The sequence below is a fragment of the Ranitomeya imitator genome, chromosome 6 (assembly GCF_032444005.1).
Source record: "Ranitomeya imitator isolate aRanImi1 chromosome 6, aRanImi1.pri, whole genome shotgun sequence".
NCBI classification, from domain to species: domain Eukaryota; kingdom Metazoa; phylum Chordata; class Amphibia; order Anura; family Dendrobatidae; genus Ranitomeya; species Ranitomeya imitator.
The window spans coordinates 411,092,327-411,105,622 of record NC_091287.1 but is presented as its reverse complement, the minus strand read 5'-3'; positions in this window follow the sequence as shown (position 1 = coordinate 411,105,622).

Genomic DNA, 13,296 nt, shown 5'->3' with positions numbered 1-13,296 from the left:
AGACAAACTCTAACACAAACTCTAACACAAACTCTAACCCTAACCCTAACACAAACTCTAACCCTAACCCTAACCCTAACACAAACTCTAACCCTAACCCTAACCCTATCACAAACCCTAACCCTAACACAAACTCTAACACAAACTCTAACACAAACTCTAACACAAACTCTAACCCTAACCCTAACCCAAACTCTAACCCTAACCCTAACACAAACCCTAACCCTAACACAAACTCTAACACAAACTCAAACACAAACTCTAAGCCTAAACCTAACCCTAAAACACAAACTCTAAGCCTAAACCTAACCCTAAAACACAAACTCTAACCCTAATCCTAACACAAACTCTAACCCCAACCCTAACACAAACTCTAACCCTAACCCTAAGACAAACTCTAACACAAACTCTAACACAAACTCTAACCCTAACCCTAACCCTAACACAAACTCTAACCCTAACACACAAACTCTAACCCTAACCCTAACACAAACTCTAACCCTAACCCTAACACAAACTCTAACACAAACTCTAACCCTAACCCTAACACAAACTCTAACCCTAACCCTAACCCTAACACAAACTCTGACACTAACCCTATCACAAACCCTAACCCTAACACAAACTCTAACACAAACTCTAACACAAACTCTAACCCTAACCCTAACCCTAACCCAAACTCTAACCCTAACCCTAACACAAACCCTAACCCTAACCCTAACACAAACTCTAACACAAACTCTAACACAAACTCTAAGCCTAAACCTAACCCTAAAACACAAACTCTAACCCTAATCCTAACACAAACTCTAACCCTAACCCTAAGACAAACTCTAACCCTAACCCTAAGACAAACTCTAACACAAACTCTAACACAAACTCTAACCCTAACCCTAACACAAACTCTAACCCTAACCCTAAGACAAACTCTAACACAAACTCTAACACAAACTCTAACCCTAACCCTAACCCAAACTCTAACCATAACCCTAACCCTAAAACACAAACTCTAACCCTAACCCTAACAAACTCTAACCCTAACCCTAACACAAACTCTAACCCTAACCCTAACCCTAGCCCTAACCCTAACCCTAGGGATCCTAACCCTAACCCTAACCCCAACCCTAGGTATCCTAACCCTAACCCTAGGGATCCTAACCCTTAGGGTTAGGGTTAGGATCCCTTAGGGTTAGGGTTGGGGGGTGGCTTATCAGTGTGTATTCTTGTGTTTTTCTATAAAAACGCATGCGTTTAAAAAGGCATGCAAACGCATGTGCTTAAAAACGCATGCGTTTACATAGACATTAATACGTTTTTTTGCTGCAAAAAAACACTGCTAAAAATACTACATGTTGCATTTCTGCAACACAACGCATGCAGAGAAAAAGCACATGCGTCGTCAAAACGCGTCAAAACGCATGCCAAAAAATGCATGTGTCTTTAATGTTAAGTATAGTTAGGATCCCTTAGGGTTAGGGTTAGGGTTGGGGGGTGGCTTATCAGTGTGTATTCTTGTGTTTTCTATAAAAACGCATGCAAACGCATGTGCTTAAAAACGCATGCGTTTACATAGACATTAATAGGTTTTTTTGCCACAAAAAACGCATGTGTTTTTTTGCCGCAAAAAAGCTGCTAAAAATACTACATGTTGCATTTCTGCAACACAACGCATGCAGAGAAAAAACGCATGCATCGTCAAAACGCGTCAAAACGCATGCCAAAAAACGCATGCGTTTTTAATGTTAAGTATAGGAAAAAAAACGCATGCGTTTTTTTTGCGCAAAAAAAGAACGCAAATGTGAAACCAGCCTAAGACAAGTAATTCTACATGTATTCTCTAACACCATAAAACATTTACAGTTCTCAGCAAAAAGTTAGCAAACAATTTTTTTTTTCAAATTTCAATTTTTTTTTCACCACTAAAGCAATCAAAAGTCTGAAAAAGTTGGGCATTTGCATAATTGTATTCACCTGGATAATAATAAAGTGGCCAGGTCATTTTTTTACCGTAGAATGAACTCTGTAAAAACAAACCAGCAAAACAATTGTAGAATTGCTCTTTTTTCATAATTTCATTGCACTTGGAATTTTGTTCTCCTCCTTTTACCAGTACACTATATGGTAAAATAAATGAAGGAGATGAAAATTACAACTCATCCTCCAAAAAGAAACCTTCTTATGGTGATTGAAAAATCTTTTTTTAAAAAAATGATGGTTCTTGGAATAAGAGGAGGAAAAACTGAAAGAGCAAAAATTAAAAATTCGCTAGCCATTAAACATTATGTGCTACACTCGGAGATGTAAAATATGCCCATCTGCTTAGATAAAGCATTAAGAAATGTCCAGTCTCTAAAACCATCTGTGTAGTGATCACATAATTTGAAGGTTTATTTCTGGACACAATGGGAGAGTCTCAGAACATAAAACACTGTGATTTTGCCACACATCAGTGACTCTGTCTGAAGCCTTGATATACTGCCTTCAAGTGGAGTCTCCGACACAGCCATGGACTTTAGAGAGCCAGGTGGAAACACTTTGTGCTCATTCTGGCATCTGTTTTGGCAATGTCTGCTTTCTTGAGGTGGGCATAAAAGCTTGATTGACTGTGTTTTTGTGCAGAAACAGTCAATATGGAAACCAGACAGAGCACAAAGTGACTCTGTCCCATTGATGTAATATTAAATCCACCGCACTCCCTACGTGGAATATCTTTGAGCAGAAATGTAACTTTTTTTGAAATTTGCTAATTTATTCAAGTAAAGAAATAATAAATCAATAACATCGGATCAAACACAAGGCATAAAAACAATATACATACATCTTGAAATAAACAAAGTATAATACATATCAATATGCATTTAGTAAATAATAATGAAAGATATCAAGTACAATTAGTATAATAAGTTTCATACTATAGCTAATAATCCCCAGGTGACATAGGAAATGTATAAATCTGGAGGCAGGACTTATGGTGTTGGGGGAATATGCCTAGTAACATGGTATCTATGAGAACCTCTAATGGTAAAGATGTGATTATTACCTAAATCCAGGTTTTTTTAGGAAATAATAGGACGTCGTCCCTGTGATGTCCAGGGGCTAGAGGGAATAAGAGTAATGTTAATACAATGTGGTCACAAGCAAATAATTATAGTTATACTAGATTGTGGCCCGATTCTAACGCATCGGGTATTCTAGAATATGCATGTCCCCGTAGTATATGGACAATGATGATTCCAGAATTCGCAGCAGATTGTGCTTGTCGCTGATTGGTCGAGGCAACCTTTATGACATCATCATCGCCATGGCAACCATTATGACATCTACGTCGATACTGTGCCCGTCGCTGAATCAGAAACGTGGGATTTCTACGTCCTTTATGACATCATCGTCGCTGTGCCCGCTGCTGATTGGTCTGATTGGCCTGGCGGCCTCGACCAATGAGAGAGGCGGGATTTCCTGGACAGACAGACAGACAGACAGACAGAAAGACAGACAGACAGACAGACAGAAAGACAGACAGACCAAAAAACCCTTAGGCAATTATATATATAGATAAGGGTTAATTACCAGGTATTGCTTTCTAATGAGTATAGCCTAGTGGGTGATCCGTCTGTAGGTGCAACCTAAAAAATCACCAGTATAATGTTAGGAGAATAGTGATATCCTAAGTGGTGTTCAGAGGCTACTGTGGTAAATAATTACCTTATTTGAAAATAACAGCGGCGCAACAGCGTCTTGCTGATAATTTAATGGTGGATATGGCCCAAGGGATAATCCGTTTATGGGTATAGCCTGCAACATCACACATAGGGTGAATAAATAATGATATTAAAAACGGTGCCCTGTAGTGACTAGAATGGGTCATTACCTTATTAAAGAATAACAGAGGCGCATCCGCATCTTGCTGGTGATAGGACCATACAAACAGCCTAAAGGGGGATCCGTGTATGGGTATAACCTGAAAATGCCACAAGTATGGTGGTAAAAGGTAAATGGTGAAACTATGAATGGTACCCTATCGTGGCTATGGTAGATCTTTACCTTAATTCCAAAAAACAGCGGCGCATCTGCGTCTTGCTGATGTTTTAACGAAAAATACGGCCAAAAGGGTGATCCGTTATTGGGTAAAGCCTGTAATGTCACAAGTAGGGTAGTAAGGGATGGTAATGTTGTGAATGGTGCCCCGTAGTATCTGCAGTGGGTCATTACCTTAATAGGGAGAAACAGCGGCGCTTCTGCGTCTTGCTGATGGAGAAGGCATGAAGCCCTGTAGGAGTCACCAAAGTAAGGCAATGAATGTGGCGCTCAGAAAAATGGGCATCCCGTGCTAGGTGTAGTGGGGAATTTAGCATGGTTACCTGGGAGGTGAGTGAGCGGCGCTCCTGCGTCCTGTAGTGTGGCCTGCCATGTCCTGATGTGGCATTCTATAAATAGTGTTGCCGCTCTATGTGCGAGGGAACCGGAATTGACATAACGAAATGAGGGGCTAGTGTGGTGCGCATGTCAGAGCCTCGGTATAGGCTCCGTAACCATAGCGCAGCTATGCCATGGAGGGAGTAATGCGCATGACCGCCGAGGCCGTGTTGTATATGGGAAGGCTGATGTCAGGGGAATCGCCAGACCGGAAGTGACGTCGCGCTAATGCCGAGCAGGCGATCTGCGCATGTCCGGGGGTTTGTTAGGGACTCCGAGGGCTCTTGTAACTATGCTGTTAATGATGGAGGCTAGATAGTGGTGTAAATAGCCTGGGGAGTGCGCACATCGGACCCCTGAAAGGAATTACCCCCACTAAGTGTCATGTTATGTGTTATATGGAATACTAGTTGTGCAGCCAGTGTCTGGTAACGCTATTATAACCCTAATATAATTGCAATTGCGAATAGAGAAAGAAAAGGGGAAGGATAATGGTGTAACCTGATGAAAACTGACAAGAAAGATGAAAAAAACAAAAATAAAAATAAAAGTAAAAAATAAGGTTGAAAATGAAAAAATGAGGTTGAAAATGAAAAAATAATAAATAATAATAATAAATAAATGAAATATGGGCTGAAATAGATACAGAAATTGAGATGGTACCTGGATGGTAATAATGAAAATGAAATAAAAATGAATGAAAAATTGAATAAAATACCCATGCACGGATCCCCCTTTAGGCTGTTTGTATGGTCCTATCACCAGCAAGACGCGGATGCGCCTCTATTATTCTTTAATAAGGTAATGACCCATCCTAGTCACTACAGGGCACCGTTTTTAATATCATTATTTATTCACCCTATGTGTGATGTTGCAGGCTATACCCATAAACGGATTATCCCTTGGGCCGTATCCACCATTAAATTATCAGCAAGACGCTGTTGCGCCGCTGTTATTTTCAAATAAGGTAATTATTTACCACAGTAGCCTCTGAACACCACTTAGGATATCACTATTCTCCTAATATTATACTGGTGATTTTTTAGGTTGCACCTAGAGACGGATCACCCACTAGGCTATACTCATTAGAAAGCAATACCTGGTAATTAACCCTTATATAACTATAATTATTTGCTTGTGACCACATTGTATTAACATTACTCTTATTCCCTCTAGCCCCTGGACATCACAGGGACGACGTCCTATTATTTCCTAAAAAAAAACCTGGATTTAGGCAATAATCACATCTTTACCATTAGAGGTTCTCATAGATACCATGTTACTAGGCATATTCCCCCAACACCATAAGTCCTGCCTCCAGATTTATACATTTCCTATGTCACCTGGGGATTATTAGCTATAGTATGAAACTTATTATACTAATTGTACTTGATATCTTTCATTATTATTTACTAAATGCATATTGATATGTATTATACTTTGTTTATTTCAAGATGTATGTATATTGTTTTTATGTTCACAGTGCGACCCTAGATTAAGACCCGGGAGGGTCGAAACGTCACCATTCTGAGTCGCATACACAATTTGTAACAATTGCCTTGTGTTTGATCCGATGTTATTGATTTATTATTTCTTTACTTGAATAAATTAGCAAATTTCAAAAAAGTTACATTTCTGCTCAAAGATATTCCACGTAGGGAGTGCGGTGGATTTAATATTACATTGACATTAGACATTATGGTCTGTCGCACCAGCACCCCGACCTAATACAGAGTGCAGGCCAATATCTCTATATTTCTGTCCCATTGATGTCAATCAAATGGCTTTGTAGGTGGTTCCACCTTATTTTCATTTTTCACTAAACACTTGAATCAACAACTGACTTGTGGCAAAAGCAGAATGAGAACCTGTCCTGTTTGCAGTTTTTTTAAAAAGAAAAAAAAAGCATTTTAGAGTTGTAAAGTTTTACAAGTCTTCCTCTTTAACCCCTTTACCCCCAAGAGTGGTTTGCACGTTAATGACCGGGCCAATTTTTACATTTCTGACCACTGTCCCTTTATGAGGTTATAACTCTGGAAAACTACAACGGATCCTGATGATTCTGACACTGTTTTCTCGTGACATATTGTACTTCATGATAGTGGTAAAATTTATTTGATATTACCTGTGTTTATTTGTGAAAAAAATGGGTATTTGGTGAAAATTTTGAAAATTTCGCAATTTTCCAAATTTTAATTTTGATGCCCTTAAATCACAAAGATATGTCACACAAAATTCTTAATAAGTAACATTTCCCACATGTCTTCTTTACATCAACACAATTTTGGAAACAAAATTTTTTTTGTTAGGGAGTTATAAGGGTTAAAAGTTGAACAGCAATTTCTCATTTTTACAACACCATTTTTTTTTAGGGACCACGTCACATTTGAAGTCATTTTGAGGGGTCTATATGATAGAAAATGCCCAAGTGTGACACCATTATAAAAAACTGCACCCCTCAAGGTGCTCAAAACCACATTCAAGAAGTTTATTAACCCGGATGCAGCTCCGCGGTCATTTTGGATCTGGGGCCTGCAGGGAGAAGAAGGTAGGAGACCCTCGGAGCAACGCGATCATATCACGTTGCTCCGAGGGTCTCAGGGAAGCACGCAGGGAGCTCCCTCCCTGCGTTGCAATGCTTCCTTATACTGCCGGAACACTGCGATCAGGTTTGATCGCAGTGCACCAGGGGTTAATGTACCAGGGGCACTCCGTGACCGCTCCTGGCACATGGTGCCGGATGTCAGCTACGATAGTCAGCTGACACCTGGCCGCGATCAGCCGTGCTCCCCCGTGAGCGTGGTCGATCGCTATGACTTACTATGCTGTCGGTGTTCATACTGGCCCACCCCACCTCGACGGGATAGTACATCTAATGTCAGAAAGGGGTTAAAAAATAAGGGAGATTAAAGTATAATTGTTCACTTCCTTCCTTCTGGCATTCTTTCTAAATGGAAAACTAAGTGATATGGTTAACTGCTTTTTGGCTCATGGGAATATTTATGTTTTTAATTTATCTAAGAGCATAAGGTTTTTGCAGGAATTTTTCTATAAGTAGAACCTGCTCATTTGCTGGAAATAACATTATGCAACACAATCTGAGACATCCTCTCTATGTATATAATTTCACAGAATTAATTAGCCAGTCCACAGATGAAGGAGATGCGTTACCTAGAAGAGAAATTACTTTCTGCTACTAGCACCCATTTTCCTTTCTTAGTTTTCTTGTTACAGCAAAGATTAATATAAGGATGCAAAAGACAAAAGTATAAAATCCCTAATCTTAAATCAAAATCCGTGTTTTACATATGTCAATGAAGCCATGTCAGTATTTACTAAGTAAGCTTTTTGCTAGTTCATATGCATCATCCCGCTTGTCTTAGCTATTGTAAATGTCTAATTATAATTTCCAAGGCTAAAACATGCCAGTTAATTACATTCTAATTGGAATCCAAGTGTTTGTTCAGTGCTTAAATTAGCAAGACATCTAAATAACAGATTCCATCATAAGTCAGAAAGCATTTATTTCCTTTATGCCATGTTTGTAACTTGTCAGTGTAGAGTATAAATCACAAGGCTGGAGGAACAAGTAGCTTTGCCAATATATTTGCATAATGTTCCTGATTCATTAGTTCTTTGTGCATTGTTTTCTTTTGTTTCCAAAGTAACTAGACTCATTTTATGGTATGTTTATATTTTGATAACAATAATAATAAGCTAAGGCCGGGATCACACACAGCGAGATACAGCTGAGTCTCGCAGGTGAAAACCAAGCTCTGGCACCGTTACTCCAGAGCGGAGCGTGCGGCCACATAGCAATACATGGAGCTGCACGCTCTGCTACGGAGCGCTGGTGCCAGAGCTTGTTTTTAACCTGCGAGACTCGGCCGTATCTCGCTGTAGTGTCACTCCGGCCTAAGTCAAATCTCGGTAGCAATCAAATAAAACATAGCTGAAAAGGATATCCAACCATTATCCATGTTTTCTAAAATAAAATGTAAACATATTGTAGGTTAAAGAAAGTCTGTAATTTGACCTTAATGTAGAGTAAAAGCGTGACTTGACTCGCCTAATCCTTCACAACATATTAAACTAGTTTTGATGCACTTACCCGTCCAATTTCGAGCCGCTAACTTCTCTTCATCAGCATTCCGTCAGAACTAGAGTATAGGTCCTATAACTTTATTTGTTTCACTTCTTAGCATGTACTGCACTAGCTGGATATTGACATTTGCAAAAATCTCTTGATGTATGTCTAGTCTCAATATACTGTAAGTTCAAACAGCTAGCACTGACGCTTCAAAAAGACAACTTAATTGGAGGCTCGTGTGTCCTACATGCATCATAGAGGACTACCCATACTTACACACACAGGACAAACACGAGTAGCACTGCAGTTGAAACAAAATATCGGCTCTTAAAAAGATAAGTAAGTCAATTTCTGTGCCTGAAATATTTTTTTAGACCGAATATCAATAACAAGTTCACTCATAGCCTTCTACTAAGATAGGCTTTCAGACATTTTTAAAGAAGTATTACAATTACAGTTTTTATCCCAATATATTGCAATTATTATATTATATAGCACTGTGTACTTACAATTGCTAATTTTGCCTTTCTTGGCAGTACATCATTGTTTTGTTTTCTGTGCTCTATGTAGAAACAAGAAGCATCTTGTCCTTGCATTTCATTCCCTTCTTCAACTCCTCACCCAACTACTCTCTCCCTTCAAATTAAGAATATTGTACCAGTTAAACAACATGTATCGCTGACTGATATTATGGCTATGCTCTCACCAATAGCAAGTCATCACAGTACACATGCACTTCTTAAATGGATCTCCTGCTACACCTCTTAATCTAGCAATTCATGTGTCTGGTAAAAGTATGCTATACAGTACATGGCTGAAACAATGGGAAAAAGGCATAATGCAAAAGGAAGACCGCACATCCAAAGAAAAAAGACTTTATTATGAAAAGAAAAGAGAACAAATATAACTTGGCAATTAAAAAATGAAAAAAACCAAAGGTGTGCATGAAAACATATCTTAGCCCAAGAAAATGAACAAGAATAGTCCACGTCTTCAAGCCAAAATATTGCTGCAAATATGAAGTTGGATTACACAAAAATAAAAAATACCCTCAATAAAAATAATGTAATACAATTCAAAAAATATTTGAATAATGGGTGTGTTATAAATATGATATCCCAGAGTCTTGTGCTATATTCACACATTTTTGCTGCTTTTTTCTGCAACCAAAACCAGATCTCTTGGCCATAAAAAAGGTGCAGACAAAAAGCATGTTTTGCTGACTTTTTTCACTGCTTTTCTTGCTGTGTTTTTGCTGAATTTTTGAGCAATTTTCAGGAATTTTTTCAAAAGTTCAGCTTTGCTTCCACCATGCAAGAATGAACAATGTAAGGTGTTAGAACACCAATGGAAGACTTATGTGAAACCATAAGATATTTTTGGAAACAAGAGCAATTTGATTACATTATTTCATGTAAAAAGTTTTTTACGTCTGAAAAAATAGTGACTATTGTGAATAAAAAAAGTTCATATGAGCTCACGAAAAAAACACACAACTGTAAATGTAAAAACAACGAGAGGAATTGAATAGTTTATTTAAGACATTGGCAGTTCATTGAGTTGGTCAGACATTGTTCAATTTCATACATTTGTACAGCATTGAGTTGATCATCCACTTTTAAGCACTGCTCCAGCTGGAGTGGTGCTTTATATGTAATTTTCCTGTCCTCTGTCTCATATGCACCTGCTGCCGAGTACATCCTTTTCCACCATCGCTCCCATCATTCTCTGGCGAAAAGTGACCTCCCGGCAGCTCCAGAGTTTCATGGAGAGCCCTAAAGGTCACTTTATGGGAGCCTTGTTCTGGCTCATATAGACTTTCAATGAGATCTTGCGCAATAATTTCTCGGGCAGTCAGAAGTTGTGGGCACAAGATGTTGCTGCAGTACCAGAGGTGAAGCTGCAGCACTAAAAAGAAAAATGTTAGGCTGGTTTCACATTTGCGTCTGTGCGCGCAGCACTTGATCCGCATAGATCCACATGTGTCATGCTGTACGCATTAACATAACATAACGTAACATTGTGTACGCAGGGACATTTGCTTGCGGATGAGTATGCATGCATCATTTCGCGGTCTGTGGTGGGGTCCGATGAACGCAACATGTTACATTTTTTGAGGCGGCAAATATGTGCTGCCATACACATGCACATGAGTGCAGATGAAATGCGTCAAAATAACACATTCTATTATATGTTCTATGGGAACGCATTGGTACGCAAGGACATGCGTGCGCTTGCGTTCGATATGCATGCGTACTACAGAATGAGCAGGTCTAGGAAATGATGTTACCACCTGCAAAATCCCTGATGTACAGTTAGGGCCAGAAATATTTGGACAGTGACACAAGTTTTGTTATTTTAGCTGTTTACAAAAACATGTTCAGAAATACAATTATATATATAATATGGGCTGAAAGTGCACACTCCCAGCTGCAATATGATAGTTTCCACATCCAAATCGGAGAAAGGGTTTAGGAATCATAGCTCTGTAATGCATACCGTCCTCTTTTTCAAGGGACCAAAAGTAATTGGACAATGGACTCTGAGGCCGGCTTCACACTTGCGAGTTTTACGGACGTAAGAGCGCAGAAACTACGTCCGTAAAACTCGCAAAAAATACGGCACAATTATTCTCTATGCCTCTGCTCCTATCTGCCGTATTAAACTGATCCGTATTATACGGCTTTCTACGGCCGTACAAAATCGTAGCATGCTGCGTTTGTCACCGTACTGCGCAAGAAATACGCCAATGAAAGTCTATGGAAGCGTGAAAAATACGGATTACACACGGACAAGCAGTGTGACTTGCGAGAAATACGCAGCGCTGTTAGAGAGAAAAGCCGGCAATTCAGTGCGGTGTACAGTAAAATCACACTGACAGCTTACAGTAGAATAGGTAGAATAAATGTGTACACATAGAATAGGTATATATATATATATATGTCAGTGAGACACATATATGCATATATATTAATATTTATTCCAGCGCTAGATAGCTTGAAAGCCGGTAATTCAATTACCGGCTTTTTCTTTCTACTTCCTAAAACCCGACATGATTTGAGACATGGTTTACATACAGTAAACCATGTATTCTCTCCATTTTTTTGCAGATTCCACACTACTAATGTCAGTAGTGTGTATCTGCAAAATTTGGCCATTCTAGCTCTTAAAATAAAGGGTTAAATGGCGGAAAAAATTGGCGTGGAATGAAAGCTCCCAGGCTTTCTAGGAAAGTTCCCACGATCTAGGAACAGCCAGCAGAGGGCGCCTCACCGCAAATGAAGCTAAATATAGATCATTGATCTATATTTAGCCTCATTCCCCGTGGTTTTGCAGCGAGGAGCAGCCTGCATTAGCGGAACTCCTTGCTGCAAAATGTTTTAACCCCTTCAGAAGGATTTACATCGTTGGACATTACAGATCTGCGGAGGGTAAGGATATTGTTGGTTTATTATGTTTTTTCTTTCACAGAACGAGGGTCTTCAGTGACTGGATTGGGCGTAGAATAAAATACTCCAACAACCATTGTTTTTATTTCATTAAAATAATTTTAAATAATGTGTTTGTGTTTTATTTAACCATTTACTACAATTGGATTAATAATGGATAGGTGTCATAATTGACGCCTCTCCATTATTAATTAGGCTTAATGTCACCTTACAATAGCAAGGTGGCATTAACCTTTCATTACCCCATATCCCACCGCTACACGGGAATGGGAAGAGAGTGGCCAAGTGCCAGAATAGGCGCATCTTCCAGATGTGCCTTTTCTGGGGTGGCTGGGGGCAGATATTTTTAGCCAGGGGGGGGCCAATAACCATGGACCCTCTCCAGGCTATTAATATCTGCCCTCAGTCACTGGCTTTACTACTCTGGCGGAGAAAATTGCGCGGGAGCCCACGCCAATTTTTTCCGCCATTTAACCCTTTATTTTAAGAGCTAGAACGGCCAAATTTTGCAGATACACACTACTGACATTAGTAGTGTGGAATCTGCAAAAAAATGGAGAGAATACATGGTTTACTGTATGTAAACCATGTCTCAAATCATGTCGGGTTTTAGGAAGGAGAAAGAAAAAGCCGGTAATTGAATTACCGGCTTTCAAGCTGTATAGCGCTGGAAAAAATATTAATATATATACATATATGTGTCTACTGACATATATACAGTATATATATATATATATATACATATATATATATATATATACAGTATATATATATTTTTTTTTCTTTTTGGGACACATGGATCATTTCTATAGCGGTATGTTGGTTTTGCAAGCCTGCGAGAAAACCACGCAGTACGGATGCCATACGGATTACATACGGAGGATGCCATGCGCAAAAAACGCTGACACACCCTGCCTACGGAGGAGCTACGGACCACTATTTTCGGGACATTACAGCGTATTACGGCCGTAATATACGGACCGTATTTTCATACGCTGAGTGTGAAGCCAGCCTAAGGGCTGCAATTAACTCTGAAGGCGTCTCCCTCGTTAACCTGTAATCAATGAAGTAGTTAAAAGGTCAGGGGTGGATTCCAGGTGTGTGGTTTTGCATTTGGAAGCTGTTGCTGTGAGCAGACAACATGCGGTCAAAGGAACTCTCAATTGAGGTGAAGCAGAACATCCTGAGGCTGAAAAAAAAGAAAAAATCCATCAGAGAGATAGCAGACATGCTTGGAGTAGCAAAATCAACAGTTGGGTACATTCTGAGAAAAAAGGAATTGACTGGTGAGCTTGGGAACTCAAAAAGGCCTGGGCGTCCACGGATGACAACAGTGGTGGATGA